This window comes from Polypterus senegalus, chromosome 14 (assembly GCF_016835505.1).
Source record: "Polypterus senegalus isolate Bchr_013 chromosome 14, ASM1683550v1, whole genome shotgun sequence".
Taxonomy (NCBI): Eukaryota; Metazoa; Chordata; class Cladistia; order Polypteriformes; family Polypteridae; genus Polypterus; species Polypterus senegalus.
In genome coordinates, this window is record NC_053167.1 from 144,471,165 (window position 1) to 144,489,666 (window position 18,502).

The following is an 18,502-nucleotide window of genomic DNA, read 5'->3' on the forward strand; positions in this document are numbered from 1 at the left end:
CTTCTTCGGCCAACAGTAGCTCAATTTCCACCAGCACCCTGTTGGCTAACAGTACTGGTGGCGGCCGTTGTTAACCCGGGCCTTGGCCGATCTGGTATGGAAATTTGTATTGTTGTCTCCATATTGATTTGGCAAAATTTTACACCGGATGCCCTTCCTGACGTAACCCTCCTCATTTATCCGCGCTTGGGACCGGCACGAAGAGACACAATGGTTTGTGCATCCCCTGTGGCTGGGTTAGTACAATGGTGAATCTAAGAGGAAGAAAGTAAAAATAATACTAATGGAAAAATGTGCTTAGGTTCTTTTTAATATCAATATTCAATTTAATATTGTAATAATATTCAAAGAAGACATACTGGCAAAGGCCTGATACAGTCGTGAGGTCCTCGCAGTTGACTCAGTTGTTTTATAATTGTGTCTTTCATTTTTCTATTCTTTAATATGTAAAGCACTTTGAGCTACTGTTTGTATGAAAATGTGCTATAGAAATAAATGTTGTTGTTGTTGTTGACTCTGACCTGTTACAAGAGAGTGCAGAAGGCCTGTTTCCTAGGTACGGGCAGAAGCAAAGTCTTCCATCTGTCCATGATGAGCTCTTATATTCATTGCAGTTGCCAGAGCTTTATACTTTTCTCATTGTATTTATTTCCTAAATAAGAGCATTCATTTAGCCGACACGGGCTACAAACTTTTCATTCATAAGGTAAATAGAAATAGCACATAGTAACTATTGCCCACAAACTGACCTTCAAACCCTGGGATACATCTGCTTTCTTTGAATAGCCTGTCTGAGTTGTCCCCACTTGTCTCTTTACATTTTACATGGCACTAATGTTTTTTCCCTGTCAGTTGGCCTCAGCTGAGTTTATTTATGGCCCTAGTCAGCCATTTTAAGTAAAACAATGTAAGGTGGAATAAGACTCACAGAGGCACACTTGAAAAGTACAGTCACTAAAATTAAGACTTGTGTCAAGTCATATGAGTTGATTCACCCTCTTCTACTTCAGGCAGTTGCCCAGGACAAGATGTACAAAAGCAGATGGGCAGAGGTCTTATTTTATGAACTACAGTTTAGTAAGCAATCTACATGTTTTCTATGTTATATAATAAAATGTGTAATTCATATCCATATTGTTAGGATATAAATGCACTCCTATAACAAAGAGGGTATGAGGCCTCCTAATGGGTTCATAAGCCAGGCCACCCTCTCCCAGCCTGCCTTGAATTGACCTTACCCCAAGCAGTTTGACCTCCTGACTTCACATGGAGGATCTGGCTTTCGCATGACCAAAATATGGAGCAACTGACTTCTAAAGTTAAAAATATTCTCTTATGCTGCGTTCTGAAAATCTGAAAATACACAAAAATGCCCTTCTAGGGAAAAGAATATAAAAGCTTTGGATAAAAAACAGAAGTCCTAGAAAAGAATCTTAATAAATGAGAATATATACTTAAATAATATCAAAAAGATCAAAAAAGGAGTTGCCTAAAATTTATCCTAGGCAAACATGTCCCAATACATAATCCAAATATCAAAAATCAAGAACAGAAACAAAAGTTAAAATAAACCAGAAAATCCAATACAGGTAGATGTACTCACTGAACTTCAACGGAGTTACAATTAAATTTACTTCCACCAATGAAACTGGAATAGCCAAAAAAAAAAAAACCAAATAAACAATGTAAGTACTATTTAAACATTTTCAGAGCCGGCCCTAGACAATTTCGGGCCCGAAGCAAACTGATACTGAGGACCCCTGCAGCTACAACAACAACAACATTTATTTCTATAGCACATTTTCATACAAACAGTAGCTCAAAGTGCTTTACATATTAAAGAATAGAAAAATGAAAGACACAATTATAAAACAAAATAAATCAACATTAATTAATTTCGAATAAGAGTAAGGTTCAATGGCCAGGGGGGACAGAAAAACAAAAAAACTCCAGACGGCTGGAGAAAAAATAAAATCTGTAGGGATTCCAGACCATGAAACCGCCAGCGCAGTCCCCTCTGGGCATTCTACCTAACATAAATGAAACAGTCCTCTTTGGATTTAGGATTCTCACGGAAGGGCTTGATGATGATGATGGTCACGTAGACTTCTGCCTTTTAATCCGTCCATCATTGTTGGAGCATCATGAAGCTTTGAGTAGGTGGTGGTGGCGCAGGCCACCACCACAAAGAGACCGGAAAAAGAAACAGAAAAGAGAGTAGGGGTCAGTACGGATTTTAGAGCCACCATGAATAGTTGTTATGATGAATTGAACATACAGAGTATCAGGATTAAGTTAAATTACGATTAAATTGAAGTTATAAAAAGGCCATGTTAAAGTAATGTGTTTTCAGCAGTGTTTTAAACTGCTCTACTATATCAGCCTGGCGAATTCCTATTGGCAGGCTATTCCAGATTTTAGGTGCATAGCAGCAGAAGGCCGCCTGCCCGCCTCACCACTTCTTTTAAGTTTTGTTCTTGGAATTCTAAGGAGACACTCATTTGAGGATCTGAGGTTACGATTTGGAATATAAGGTGTCAGACATTCCGATATATAAGATGGGGCGAGATTATTTAAGGCTTTATAAACCATAAGCAGAATTTTAAAGTCAATTCTGAATGACACAGGTAACCAGTGTAGTGACATTAAAACTGGAGAAATGTGTTCGGATTTTCTTTTCCTAGTTAGGATTCTAGCAGCTCCATTCTGCACTCGTTGCAAACGATTTATATCTTTTTTGGGTAGTCCTGAGAGGAGTGCGTTACAGTAATCTAGTCGACTGAAAACAAACGCGTGAACTAATTTCTCAGCATCTTTCAGTGATATAAGCGGTCTAACTTTACTTATGTTTCTTAAGTGAAAAAATGCTGTCCTAATGATCTGATTAATATGTGATTTAAAATTCAGATTACAGTCAACAATTACCCCTAAACTTTTTACCTCCGTCTTGACTTTTAATCCTAATGTATCCAGTTTATTTCTAATAGCCTCATTGTATCCATTATTGACAATCACTAAAATTTCAGTTTTCTCTTTATTTAACTTGAGAAAATTACTATTCATCCATTCTGAGATACAAGTCAGACATTCTGTTAGTGAATCAATAGAATCAGGGTCATCAGGAGCTATTGATAAGTACAGCTGTGTGTCATCAGCATAGCTGTGGTAGCTCACGTTGTGCCCTGAGATAATCTGACCTAACGGAAGCATGTAAATTGAAAAGAGCAGCGGACCAGGATAGAGCCTTGTGGACCACCATATCGGATATCATGTGTCTTCGAGTTGTAATTCCCACAACTAACAAAATATTTTCTCCCTGTCAGGTAGGATTCAAACCAATTTAGGACCGTGCCAGAGAGGCCCACCCATTGACTAAGGCGATTTCTAAGAATGTTGTGATCAATGGTGTCAAATGCAGCACTCAGATCTAAGAGGATGAGAACAGATAAATGGCCTCTGTCTGCATTTACCCGCAAGTCATTTACTACTTTAACGAGTGCAGTTTCTGTGCTGTGATTTGTTCTAAAACCCGACTGAAATTTATCAAGAACAGCAGGTTTATTGAGGTGGTCATTTAACTGCATAATGACTGCCTTCTCTAGAACTTTACTTAAGAAAGGCAGGTTAGAGATGGGGCTAAAATTTTCAAGAGCTGAGGGGTCGAGATTATGTTTCTTATGTAGGGGTTTAACTACAGCAGTCTTAAGACAGTCTGGGAAGACCCCCGTATCTAGTTACGAATTTACTATGTCCAGAATATTATCAATTAGCACGCCGATACTTCTTTGAAAAACCTTGTTGGTATTGAGTCAAGGACGCAGGTGGAGGGTTTTAATTGAGAGATTATTTTCTTTAAATCAGGTAAATCTATCCTAGTGAAAGAGTTTAATTTGTTTATAACAGGATGCTGGGGTTTAGGAGGATCCTTAGTGTTGGGGAGATATACTATGTTATTTCTAATATCATTAATTTTTTGATTGAACAGCTAGGGGGTCTAGGACAGAGCTCCGGCCGGCAAGCGATTTCCTGCATTCTGAGCTGCAGAAATGCGTTTTCCTGGCATCTACAACCATCACTTTTTGACGATTTCCGTTTGACACTGACAACCGTAACCGTAACACACTGAAAGGAGCCAAATTTGCAGGCTGTCAGCACAGACTGTCATACAAAGCCCTGAGTGAAGGGTATGAGTGATGGAGGTCGGAGTGGGCCAGCATAAATGTCTTTAGTGACGATACTTTAACAGATAAAGCTACGTTTTAGCCAGCTTTTGCTGTTTCCACCAGGCAGCACATGGAGGTAAATAGCTAGGCCAAGCACTTTTTTTTTTTGCTTTTTATATTTTTTTTTTTATGAGGATGAGATCCACATTATTTTGTTTTTACATTTTTATTCGGTTGTAAAGCTTGTTTTCATACTTTCGAGATATTCAGATTTCCGTATAAAATAACTTACCAGCAGATATTGAAATCTATTTCACACAAAAGACACTTTTCGAACCTTGGCACTGGTAAACTCATAAATAAGTTCAGAATAATCAAGAGATTCGACTCTCTCTTGCGCAATTGAAATCAATACCAGACTATTCAGACGTTCATGGCTCATGGTGCTTCACAAGTAATTTTTAATAAGCTTGACTTTTGAAAAACACTGAAGATACCGTTATAGGCACAGTCAATGCTATTCTAAGAGCCACAGCAACATTAGGCATGGCAGTTGCGAACTCCTTCTCATACAGATATTCCAGTGCTTGCATGGCCGTTGAGTTGCTAGGAACTAAATTGGCAAACATGCGAATTTCACTGTGTGGATCAATGTCTGATTCATTATTCTTCGAGTCAGTTAATGCAATTTTCAAGTCCTTAGAGTATTTCATCAAGGTATTATCATCCATGGATGATATTAACTGATAATTGTGCAGAAATCCAAAATTGTCGAAATGCTATTTCATTTGATCAAACCTCTCAATCATGGACACGATTGCTTGATCCAGAAGGACAAGAAAGAATTCTGTACGAAACTTTTCCTTTGGATTAGTTATTAAGTCATCCCGGACTTCATAATCGAAATGGCGCTTTGTTCGTCTCCTGCGTAAACTGGTTACTGCAGGAAATGCGACATCCTCATTTTGCAAAATTTTGCTGGCTACATTGATCTGTGAAAGAATGTCGTACCAAATTGCTAAGGAAACAAGAAATGGAAAATTTTTCAGCTGCTTGGCTAATGCAGCTGCTTCGGTTCTAGCCTTAGGATCTTTAGAATCTTCAGAAACATCTACCAGCATGTCATACACAGAGCCTATTTGGAATCTGCCAGCTTTAACACTCTCAATCCTACATTCCAGTCTAATGTCACAAATGCGCTTTAGAGTGAAATTATTGATGTGCTTCTCCAGAATCTGTCAGTGTACTGTAGAAGCACTAAACAGCAAATAGATCTGATGTAATATTCCAAAAAGCGACATGGCAGTTGGTGACGATTTAGCCATGTCTCCAACAAGCAAATTAAGGCTATGACAACCGCATGGGATGTAGAATGCTCGTGTATTTTTATCCAGTATTCATTTTTGAACGCCACTGTGTTTGCCATTCATATTGGAACCGTTATCATATCCCTGTCCCCTACAGTTACCTAGGTCCAATTTCAACTCCGAGAGCATCTGTAAGCATTGGTCTGTGAGACTGGAGCCAGTGCTATCATCAACGGCTATGTACCCTAAAAAATATTCTTGAACTTCCACTGAGGAGCCATCAATATGAACGATTCTTATTATCATCGTCATCTGCTCTTCAAGGCTTATATCAGGAGTGCAGTCAAGAATGATTGAGAAATACTTGGCCTTATGAATATGGGAAATTATTTTCTCTAACGTAGCATTACCCATATACTGAATTATTTCATTTAGCACGTTTTTGCCCAGATAATAATCTTGGATTTCATTGTCTGTAATCCTTCGAACATGCTCTTGCATGCACGGATCAAATTTGGCTAACAATTCCACTAACCCAAGAAAATTATATGATTGCTAGAACCTCGAAACACCAGGTTTCTTTCACCCAGAAACTGAATAATAGCAATAATTCTTGTTAATACATTGTGCCAATGCTCAATTTCTCTTAGCAGAAGTTCTTGTGCACGCTTATCAATGGTACATCCTGCCTTCAAGCAATTTTGAAGTTCCAACCAATCCTTAAGGGCATGTATATGGTTGGCAGATATTTCGTGACTGCACACGTCTCAGGACAAATTTTTCCAATCACCGCAACCATCAGTAGTCAATTTGATCTGGATATTCGAGAATAACTTGCAGCTGAAACAAAAAACTGCATTTTTGTTCTTTGAGTAAACAAGACAGGGCGTGTCAACAAATTCCCCATTTGTTAATGTAGCGCCTTTGCATAAGGTGAAGTCAGGCACGGGTAAGACGCGTGTCAAAGAAATCTCTCAGTCCAAAAGTTCGTTTTTTAAAAATATTTAGTGAAAGTTAAAGGCAAATAATCCATACAAGAATAAAAAGAAAAATAGTTACACACAAAGAATAAAGGCAAAAAAAAGGAAAAATTTATCTTCTATAAACTTAGTTTTTCTTATGAAGCTTTGGTTACTTCTGTACTTAAAGGTTATTTATTTCTTCTTCTGTATGCTTTAAACATACGGTTCAAAACTTAGATCTTTTAATTTACGAGTTACTTCACACTCAAAAGACCCTTAGGCCGTTGGCACTTAGATATGCGCCAGGCTCAGTACCGTGCATAAGCACGAACGCGAGCATAGAAAGAATTCTTTCAAGGACACGGTTAAAAAACTGTATGCCTCTGTACCTTACACAAGGCAAGGCTAGACTCTAACTAAAGAACATTGTTTACTCAAAAACTGTTAAGAAATGACAGGAAAACACCAACTCAATTCTATTCACGGGGGTTTTAGGAACCTCCCATATTTTATGCATTATCATCTAGTAAATATTCATGCATTTTATAGAACTAGGAAAATGGCTCTTACAGGTAATTTTCGGGAATAAAACGAATCAGAAAAATGGCGCCTATCATCATTCATCGGATATTGAATCCCGGTTTCGCAAAAGGGCCCCTTTTGGAATAGGAAGACATGTTCCTTATCGGTGATTGCTGCACCCCACAAACCTGGATCTTCCCAACTAAAGGAATCGAAATCATTATCAGCCTCGTCGTGATCTTCATCTTTCTGGTTAGAAACCGAAACGGCTGACAACGTTGCTGAACCTGACGAAAAACCCATGTCCATTTCCTTCTTAACGTCATCGGCTTCTGACTCCTCGCAGTCGGATACAGGTTTGTGGGGCTTGGACATGTTTGGAATGTTTGGTTAAAAGACAATGACAAAAGCACGTGAAAAAAAGGACTTCAGCAAACGCGAGGTGGAGACAAAGAAAAACGTACTATTTGTTGGCTTAAGCAGTGGTATAAACAACAAAAGGAAGTTAACCAAGTGATATGGAGTGGAAAAGAAACTTGGAGGTTCAAATTTAGAAAGTTGCACAGTGCCTGAAATAGAAGAAGTGGTCAGATATCATAGTCAATGTGAAAAGCGAGTTGCAGCCCACTGTCTGAGTGTCATATGGAAGTGTTTTAGGAAACAGAAAAAAGAAAAGAAATAGGGACATAGTGAACAAAAAAAACTTTGAAATGTTGACTTTAATCTCAGAATTTCCACTTTAATCTCATAGTTTACTTTGCCATTAAAGTAGAATATTATAAATGTCATCTTAAAATCAATGTTTAATTTACTAGCCTTTCTAAGATCCCATTGTAACTAAAGTAGCATGTTAAATTCAATTCAAGATTCAAGAATATTTATTGTCATTTCATCCATTTACAGTAGTGCAGAATACAGTGAAACAAAACAATGTTCTTCCAGGACCATGGTGCTACATAGAACACAGGACAATGAAGAATCCACAACACATAGCATAAAGACATGTAATATATAACAAGGTACATATGTAACAAGGTGCATGTGAGTCAAATGTGTAAACCTTTGGGAAACATTGCAGAGCAGAACACATATATCAGATATCAGATTGGTCCATGAGTGTTCAAGAATCTGACTGCTTGGGGTAAAAAACTGTTACACATTCTGGTGGTGAGGGCCCGAATGCTTCGGTACCTTTTTTCCCCAATGGCAGGAGTGTAAATGGTGAGTGTGCAGGGTGTGTTGGGTCATTCACAATGCTGGTGGCTTTGCGGATGCAGCATTTGGTGTAAACGTCCACGTTGGAAGGAAGAGAGACACAGATGATCTTCTCAGCTGTCTTCACTATCTGTTGTAGGGCTTCACGATCCCTGACCATGCAATTTCCAAACCAGACAGTGATGCAGTTGCTCAAGATACTCTCTATGGTTCCTCTGTAGAACGTTTTTAGAAAAGCTGGTGGAAGATGGGCTTTCATCAGCCTATGCAGGAAGTAGAGCCGCTGCTGGGCTTTCTTGGCTAAAGAGCTGGTGTTGTAGGACCAGGTGAGGTTCTCTGCCAGGTGGACACCCAGGAATTTGGTGTTATTGACGACCTCCACAGTTGAGTCGTCAATGTTCAGTGGCAGATGGTCACTCTTAGTCTTCCTAAAGTCAACAATCATCTCCTTTGATTTGTCTACATTCAGAGACAGGTTACTGGTTTTACACCAGTCCGTTAACCGCTGCACCTCCTCTCTGAATGCTGACTCATTGTTGTTGCTGATGAGACCCACCTCAGTCGTGTCATCGGTGAATTTTATAATGTGATTTGAGCTGTGCGTTGCTGCATAGTCATGAGTCAGCAGTGTGAACAGTAATGGACTGAGCACACAGCCTTGAGGGGCTCCAGTGCTCAGTGTGTGGTGGTTCTGGAGATGTTGTTTCCAATCCTGACTGACTGAGGTCTCTCAGTCAGGAAGTCCAGAATCCAGTTACAGAGGGAAGTGTCCCAGCAGGCTCAGCTTTTCCGTCAGCTGCTGAGGAATGATTGTGTTGAATGCTGAGCTGAAGTCGATAAACAGCATTCGAACGTATTCTGTGTGTTCTATGTGTGTGAATCACTACATTACATTCATGGGAGGGTACAGTGGGACAGTGGAAGTGATGAGCTGGTGCCCCATCCAAACATTTGTCCTGCCTCCTGCAAGATGCTTCCTGGTATGTGTATGCGCTTCAATGAAATAATTTAATGCAGCAGCACTGTCTCTTTCAAATGTACCAGCTCCCAATTCTTGTCCTTCCTTTTCTTTCTCTCCACATAAACAATCGCCACACAATAAGCTCTTTAATAAATGTCAGATCATCTGTAAGCTTAGATTGCCAATTCTTCAAAACTTTTAAGGAACATTGAAATATCTTCATAGTACATGTTTAATTATTCCATCCAGGGTCGTGCCAGTCCCAGCAAGCATACAGCGTGAGGCAGGACCAATCCCTGAATGGGGCGTCAGCTCATTGCTACTGCTGTGCCACTGTACCCACACATTAACAATATAAAAGTTAAAAATGTATTTGTATAATCTAATATACATACTTAATTTCATCTTAAAAATGATATTAAGATCTCCAAGAAGATAGCACCTGGAAATCTAAATCGCTCCATTCTATTGAATTCAATTGAATTACTTTATTGGTATTGTATAATGAGTTTCAATATACAAATCCTTCATAAATTTACTTACCTATAAAATGATAAAATAACAACAACAATAATAATAGAATTAGAATTAGAATTAGAATTAGAACAATCTAGACGAGAACAGGCCATTCAGCCCAACAAAGCTCGCCAGTCCTATCCACTTGCTTCCTCCAAGAAAACATCAAGTCGAGTTTTGAAAGTCCCTAACGTCTTACTGTCTACCACACTACTTGGTAACTTATTCCAAGTGTCTATCGTTCTTTGTGTAAAGAAAAACTTCCTAATGTTTGTGCGAAATTTACCCTTAACAAGTTTCCAACTGTGTCCCCGTGTTCTTGATGAGCTCATTTTAAAATACAAGTCTCGATCCACTGTACTAATTCCCTTCATAATTTTAAACACTTCAATCATGTCACCTCTTAATCTTCTTTTGCTTAAACTGTAAAGGCCCAGCTCTTTTAATCTTTCCTCATAATTCAACCCCTGTAGACCTGGAATCAGCCTAGTCGCTCTTCTCTGGACCTTTTCTAGTGCTGCTATGTCCTTTTGTAGCCTGGAGACCAAAACTGCACACAGTACTCAAGATGAGGCCTCACCAGTGCATTATAAAGGTTGAGCATAACCTCCTTGGACTTGTACTCCACAGATCGTGCTATATAACCTAACATTCTGTTAGCCTTCTTAATGGCTTCTGAACACTGTTTGGAAGTTGATAGCTTGGAGTCCACTATGACTCCTAAATCCTTCTCATAAGGTGTACTCTCGATTTTTCGACCGCCCATTGTGTATTCAAACCTAATATTTTTACTTCCTATGTGTAATACTTTACATTTACTGACATTAAATTTCATCTGCCACAAATCTGCCCAAGCCTGTATGCTATCCAAGTCCTTCTGTAATGATATAACGGATTCCAAATTATCTGCTAATCCACCTATCTTGGTATCATCTGCAAACTTAACCAGCTTGTTACTTATATTCCTATCTAAATCATTTATATATATTAAAAATAGCAGCGGCCCTAGCACTGACCCCTGTGGAACACCACTCTTAACATCGGCCAGTTCTGATGAGGTTCCTCGCACCATCACCCTCTGCTTCCTGTGTCTGAGCCAATTCTGCACCCATCTAAAAACATCACCCTGAATTCCCACTTCTTTTAACTTGATGCCCAACCTCTCATGTGGCACCTTATCAAATGCTTTCTGAAAGTCCAGATAAATAATATCATAAGCTCCACTTTGATCGTATCCTTTTGTTGCCTCCTCATAGAATTCCAACATGTTAGTAAAACACGACCTCCCTCTTCTGAACCCATGCTGACTGTTCAGAATAACTCCTGTCCTTGTCATGTGTTGCTCAATCTTATCCTTAATAATTCCTTCCATTAATTTTCCTGTGATGCTTGTTAAGCTTACTGGCCTATAGTTGCTTGGATCTGCCCTGTCACCCATTTTATATAATGGGATGATATTTGTCATTTTCCAGTCCTTTGGAATCTCTCCAGTGCACAGTGACTTCCTAAAAATATGTGTCAAGGGTTTATATATGTACTCACTAGCCTCCTTAAGAACACGAGGATAAATATTATCTGGGCCTGGTGATTTGTTTGATTTTATCTTATTTAATCTGAGCAGCACTTCTCTCTACAATTTCCAAATCCCTCAGTACCTCCTTAGTAGTTGTGTTTACCTCTGGCAGGTTATCCACTTGCTCACTTGTAAACACCTCAGAAAAATGTAAGTTTAGGGCATCTGCTATTTCATTGTCTGTATCTTTTAATTCCCTTTACTATTCCTGATGAACTTGACCTCCTCCTTAACTGTTCTTTTACTACTAAAATACTGAAAGAATCTCTTGGGGTCTTCTTTCGCCTTATCTGCTATATTCCTCTCCAACTGTCTTTTAGCCTCCCTGATATCCTTCTTAATGGTTGCCCTCATGTTCTCATACGCTCTACGGTTCTCTTTGCAGTCATTAGTCTTATATGCCTTATACAGCAGTTTTTTCCTTTGCAACTTCTTTTTTAAATCTTTATTAATCCATCGTGGAGATTTTTTTAGTTTCCTATTACTTCCAAATTTAGGTATGTATCTGTCCTGCATTACATGTAAAACATTTTTAAACCTGTTCCACTGCTCCTCGACTGTCTCCACATTTAAAAGCTTATCCCAGTCTATCCTACATAGTCTGCTCAAAATTAGCCCTACTAAAGTTCAACTTAACAATTTTAGTCTTTGCATCTGTACTCTTACAAAATACTGAGAATTGTATTACATTATGGTCACTTGACCCTAGTGGTTCAATCACCTCTACACCCTCAATTCTATCCTGATTATTACAGAATACTAAATCCAGACAGGCTTCACCCCTTGTTGGTGCTTTAACATGCTGTGTTAAAAAACAGTCGCCGATTACTTCTAAAAACTCCTGCTCTTGTGCTCCTCCATCTGTAAGGTTATCCCAGTTAATATTTGGATAATTAAAGTCCCCCATGACTATAATATCCCCTGTAAACTTGCCTTTTGATATTACTAAAAGATGTGTGTTGAAATTACTGTCTGAATTGGGTGGTCTATAACACACTCCTAAAATGAGACCTTTTTCCCTAATATTTTCCAGGCGAAGCCACACGTCCTCACTAAGATGGGGCTCATCATCCAACTGAAGATGACTTACATTTAATTCCTGTTTGGCATAAACAGCAACCCCACCTCCTTTTCTGTTCTGTCTATCCTTCCTAATAATGTGTATCCCTCTATGTTACACTCATCCCCATCTTTGTTATTTAGCCAGGTTTCCGTTATTGCTATAATATCATAATTGTGCTCTGCTACATACAACTCCAACTCACTTACCTTATTTTTGATACTTCTAGCATTAAGGCAAGCTATTTTTAATGTGTTAATCCTTCTATCTTTACGTGTTTGCTTAAAATTTACATTACTATGCATTTTTATTTCTACACCATTGTTTGTTCTTCCATGTATAGATCTAAATCTGGCCTGTCCTAAACTCCTTGCCCCCTAATAATAATAGGATAAAAAACAACGAAAAATATACAATATGAAAGCATAAGTAAAACATACATGTACATATAGTGCAGATAGTGCAAGTGGTTCATAAAGTGGCTCAGGTTGTGCAATATTACAACTGTATTACAACTGTAGTGCAAGTTTACAGTTTACACTTTTTCCACATTGTGTTATGTTGCAGCCTTATTTCAAAATGGATTAAATTCATTTTTTTCTTCAGAATTCTACACACAACACCCCATAATGACAACTTGAAAAAAGTTTACTTGAGATTTTTGCAAATTTATTAAAAATAAAAAAATTGAGAAAGCACATGTACATAAGTATTCCCAGCCTTTGCCATGAAGCTCCAAATTGGGCTCAGGTCCATCTTGTTTCCCCTGATCATCCTTAAGATGTTTAATTGGAGTCCACCTCTGCTAAATTCAGTTGATTGGACATGATTTGGAAAGGCACACACCTGTCTATAGAAGGTCCCACAGTTGACAGTTCATGTCAGAGCACAAACCAAGCATGAAGTCAAAGGAATTGTCTGTAGACCTCCGAGACAGGATTGTCTTGAGGCACAAATCTGGAGAAAGTTACAGAAAAATTTCTGCTGCTTTGAAGGTCCCAATGAGCACAGTGGCCTCCATCATCTGTAAGTGGAAGAAGTTCGAAACCACCAGGACTCTTCATAGAGCTGGCCGGCCATCTAAACTGAGCAATCGGGTGAGAAGGGCCTTAGTCAGGGAGGTGACCAAGAACCCGATGGTCACTCTGTCAGAGCTCCAGAGGTCCTCTGTGGAGAGAGAAGAACCTTCCAGAAGGACAACCATCTCTGCAGCAATCCACCAATCAGGCCTGTATGGTAGAGTGGCCAGACGGAAGCCACTCCTTCGTAAAAGGCACATGGCAGCCTGTCTGGAGTTTGCCAAAAGGCACCTGAAGGACTCTCAGACCATGAGAAACAAAATTCTTTGATCTGATGAGACAAAGATTGAACTCTTTGGTGTGAATGCCAGGCATCACGTTTGGAGGAAACCAGGCACCACTCATCACCAGGCCAATACCATCCTTACAGTGAAGCATGGTGGTGGCAGCAACATGCTGTGGGCAGCAGGAACTGGGAGACTAGTCAGGATAAAGGGAAAGATGAGTGCAGTAATGTACAGAGACATCCTTGGTGAAAACCTGCTCCAGAGCGTTCTTCACCTCTTACTGGGACAACGGTTCATCTGTCAGCAGGACAACGACCCTAAGCACACAGCTGAGATATCAAAGGAGTGGCTTCAGGACAACTCTGTGAATGTCCTTGAGTGGCCCAGCCAGAGCCCAGACTTGAATCTGATTGAACAACTCTGGAGAGATCTTAAAATGGCTGTGCACCGACGCTTTCCATCCAACCTGATGGAGCTTGAGAGGTGCTGCAAAGAGGAATGGGCAAAACTGGCCAAGGATAGGTGTGCCAAGCTTGTGGCATCATATTCAAAAAGACTTGAGGCTGTAATTGCTGCCAAAGGTGCATCGACAAAGTATTGAGCAAAGGCTGTGAATACTTATGTACATGTGATATGTCAGTTTTTTTTTTATTTTTAATAAATTTGCAAAAACCTCAAGTAAACTTTTTTCATGTTGTCATTATAGGGTGTTGTGTGTAGAATTCTGAGGAAAAAAATGAATTGAATCCATTTTGGAATAAGGCTGTAACATAACAAAATGTGGAAAAAGTGATGCGCTGTGAATACTTTCCGGATGCACTATAAATGTTCTCCAGGGTAGATGTTGCACTGAGACTAACAATGCTGAAGCAGCTGTGGTATTTGGAATAGTTTGGCAATTCTGTGGAACATTATATTGTTACAGGTTGAGTACAATCAGATGCCATAAATTTATCAATGACATGAGGGTAATTTCAGTGTATTTGATAGACCAGGGATGTGAATCTAAAAAGAATGGGAAACCACACAAGAACAGCAGCACTGCTTTGATGCTAGGTGCCGCCAGCTTGCAAATCAAGTGGAAACTTGTGTACACACAAGGTAAGGCTGGAGTGAGAATATGCGTGGCTTTACGCCAAGTTTAGTGTTTATACATCTTGAACACGCCTGCTGCCACTCCCCAAACCCATCTCAGAATTACACCTCTTTGAATATGCAAATCAAGATAAATAGCCCTTAAGCTCAGCATTCTGTGAAAAGGCAATGGCAAAAGCATGGGCGAAAATAGAAGAATTTCAGCAAATACCAAGTGGAGGCAAAGAAAAACGTACTATTTGTTGGTTTAAACAATGGGATAAAAAACAAAAGGAAGTTGATCAAGTGATACAGAGTGGCGGAGAAACTGAAAAGCTCAAGTTCACAAAGTCGCACAGTGCCCGAAATAAAAAAGAAGTTGTCAGATATCAAAGTCGCCGTGAAAAAGGGAGTCGTAGCCCACCGTCTGAGTGTTATATGAAAGCTTATTAGGGTACAGAGAAAAGAAAAAAAATAGGGACACTGAGAAAAAAGCTTGAAATGTCAAATTTAATTTCAAAATGTCCACTTTAATCACGTAGTTTATTTTGTCATTAAAGTAGAACATCATAAACGTCATCTTTAAGTCGTTCAATTTACTGGTTTCTCAAATACCATCGTAACTAAAATTAGCACATTAAATGCTTTGTTTTGTATTTGTTCTTCTATTCAATCTATGTGTGTGAATTATTTCGTGCTTCTTTAATCGGCTTTCTCTTCCTCCGACAGGACACAGAATCCATTACATTTGTGATATTAAAGCTCACTGAATAATAAAAATCCTGAGATGTATACTTGATGTCATTTTCATGATGATAGGAGTTAAAGTATGTTATTAAACATGGGGACATGGTGGAGCAGTGATAGTGACGAGCTGGTGCCCTGTCCAGAGACTGTCTCACACAAGATGCTTGCTGCGCCGTGCGCGACCTTCCATGAAATAATTTATTGTAGCAGTACTGTCTCTTTCAAATGTACTAACCCCCAATTCCTTTTCTTTCTCCAAGTATCCAATTACCACACAATCAGCTACTGTATGTAACAGATATCAAGCCATCTATAAGCTTAGAATGCTGATTATTCAAAACTTTTAAGGAACACTGAAATATCTTTGTAGTACGTGCTTAATAATTCTATCCATCTATCCTTCTAGGGTGGTGCCAGCCCCAGCAAGAATACAGCATGAGGCAGGAACAATCCCTGAACGGGCGCCAGCTCCTTGCTACCGCTGTGCCACCAGGTCCTTACATGTGTAATTATTAATAATACAGATTATTTAAATGAAGTTAAAGTTTTATCTGTATAATATAATAAATATATTTTGCTGCATTCCATCTTAAAAACGATATCATCTTCATATGTAAATACACACTTTATAAAGTGGATCAGGTTATGCAATATTATAACTGCATCGCTGTCTTATAAGTACAGACAGTTCTACAAGGAGCACTTGATGGACTGACTGAGTTCTTCTGAACCATGATGTCTCTACAGTAAAGGCTCTGAAGTGTTTGCTGTATGAATGCAGTTCAAATAGACTGTGTGCATGGCTGAAGCAGCGTGTGCTTGATGCTGTACATTGGTAATTCTTTTTCCGATCAGATTGCACACTCAGATACATTGGGATAAATAGTCTGAGTGGTGCATTGAGAGCAACAACGCTAAAGCAGTTATGGTATTTGGAATAGTTTGGCCATTCTGTGGACCATTATATTGTTACAGGTTAATTACAATCAGATGCCTTAACCTAATAAACAATATGCAGTTAATTTCTGTGTATTTGATAAAGCCACATCAGGGATGTGGATCTAAAAAAGAAAGGGAAACCACACTGGAACAAAAGCACTGCTTCGATACTTGGTGCTGCCAGTTTGCAAAACCGAGCTAAGAACTTGCGTATACCAAGCATTTAGCTAGCATGAAAATGTGTGTGGCTTTACGCCAAGTTTAGGTTTTATACATCGCGATTTGAGCATGGAAACAGGAGTACTCAGCATTTTTGTGCGTACGCACCGTTTATACATGAGGCCCGAGGAATAACACTGAATTAACACTAGTGTTGGTGACCATGTATAAATTGTAAAGTAAGGGCATCCATGTGATACTCAGGCCCACCCAATCAGTAAGCTGAATTTCACGTGTTAATATTGTGCTGCCCCAGGTCCACCCCAGTCAGTGTGCCAGACCATTCATGGCAATATACACATATGCACACACTGCCTCCGAAAGACTAGCAAAATCATTAACGATGCTGGCCATCCTGCATAGTCACTTTTGCCATTCCTCATTCAGATCCATTAGAGCTCACACTATGAGCTTCAGAAACAGTTTTTGCTCTCACATTGTGTGGCTACTCAACAGCCACTCACACCAGCCATGGTATGATTATGTTATGTGTCCACTTCTGTTTATGTATTATATTGTGTTTCAAATTTGAATGTATTTTCTGTTATTTTTGTAATTAGGTATTTGACTTTTTAAATGTGCCTCCATTTCTTTTGTTTTGTGGATGGAGCGCCTGGAGACACAACCCCCCGTGGCATCATTGCTGTTGGGTCCTCCTTCTGCTTTTATCTTAAGACCAGAGTGAAAGGTCCAGACAGTGGTTCATTGAGTTTTAGTAGTCTTTGTATTTCTGTTTTATTCTGATTTTCTGTTCTTATTTTTATTTTGTTATTTATTTTGCTTTTTGATATACAGTATATATATATATATATATATATGAAATTTGAATTTATCAGTAATAGTATACACAAGAAAGAGTATATAGATATGAATACTGATCAATTTGTACAGATAAATGGTATTAATAAAAATAAATATATAAAATAGTTTTGTACTGAATAGATATATAGGTAAACAAGTGAAAAAGTGCAGCCAAATGTTATTGATACTTAGAAAGGTCAGCCATTGAGTAATATAAAGTAATATAAATATAAACGAACTTTATAGTGGATTTGGAGCCATATAAATGGATGCAGTCATGGGTGAAGAGGGAGTAGAGGAGTGGGCTGAGTACACAATGCTAGTATTCAGTATCAGGGCTTAGGATGTCTGGTTGTTTATCCTGACAGACTGGGGTCTGTTGTTTAGAAAGTCCAGTGTCCAATTACAAAGAGAGGTGTCGATGCCAGGGTTGCTGTGTTTATTTACCAGATTGAAAAGGATGATAGTGTTAAATGCGGAGCTAAAATCAACAAGTAACATCATAAAGTAGAAGTTATTGTTATCAGAGTAGAGTGAAGAGCCGAGGATATGGCATCCTTCGTTGACCTATTGGGACGATAGGCAGACTGGTGTGGGAGGTAGTCTGGGTTTGAGGTTGGCCAGAACAAGTCTCTCAAAGCACTTTGTTGATGATGGGGATAAGTACAAGGTGATAGTCATTCAGGCTCCCTGGAGAGGATAGTTTAGGCACTGGTATATTCGTTTTAGACTTAAGGCAAGTGGTGACGATGGCCCTGACCAGTTACAGGGTGAAGATGCTATTGAAGTCCTCTGACAGTTGCCCACCGCAGTCTTTAAGCACACACCCAGGTATGCCATCAAGACCAGCAGTCCTGTGTGCATGCACTTTGCTCAGCACAGACTGCACAGTGGCAGTGGTAAGTCTGAGGGGCTGGTCATCCAGGAAAAGGGGCATTTTTGATCAAATAGAGCATTAAAGTTGTTTAGCTCATCAGGAATGGAGACATCATGTGTTGTTGAAGTTGTATTCACTTTCCTGTAATCTGTGATGGTCTGCATGCCTTGCCACATACGTCTGAGGTCAGAGTTCTTAATTAGATTGGCCCTGGATGTGCTGTAGCTCTCAGTGTCACCAGTTTTCAGCTTGAGTCTAAC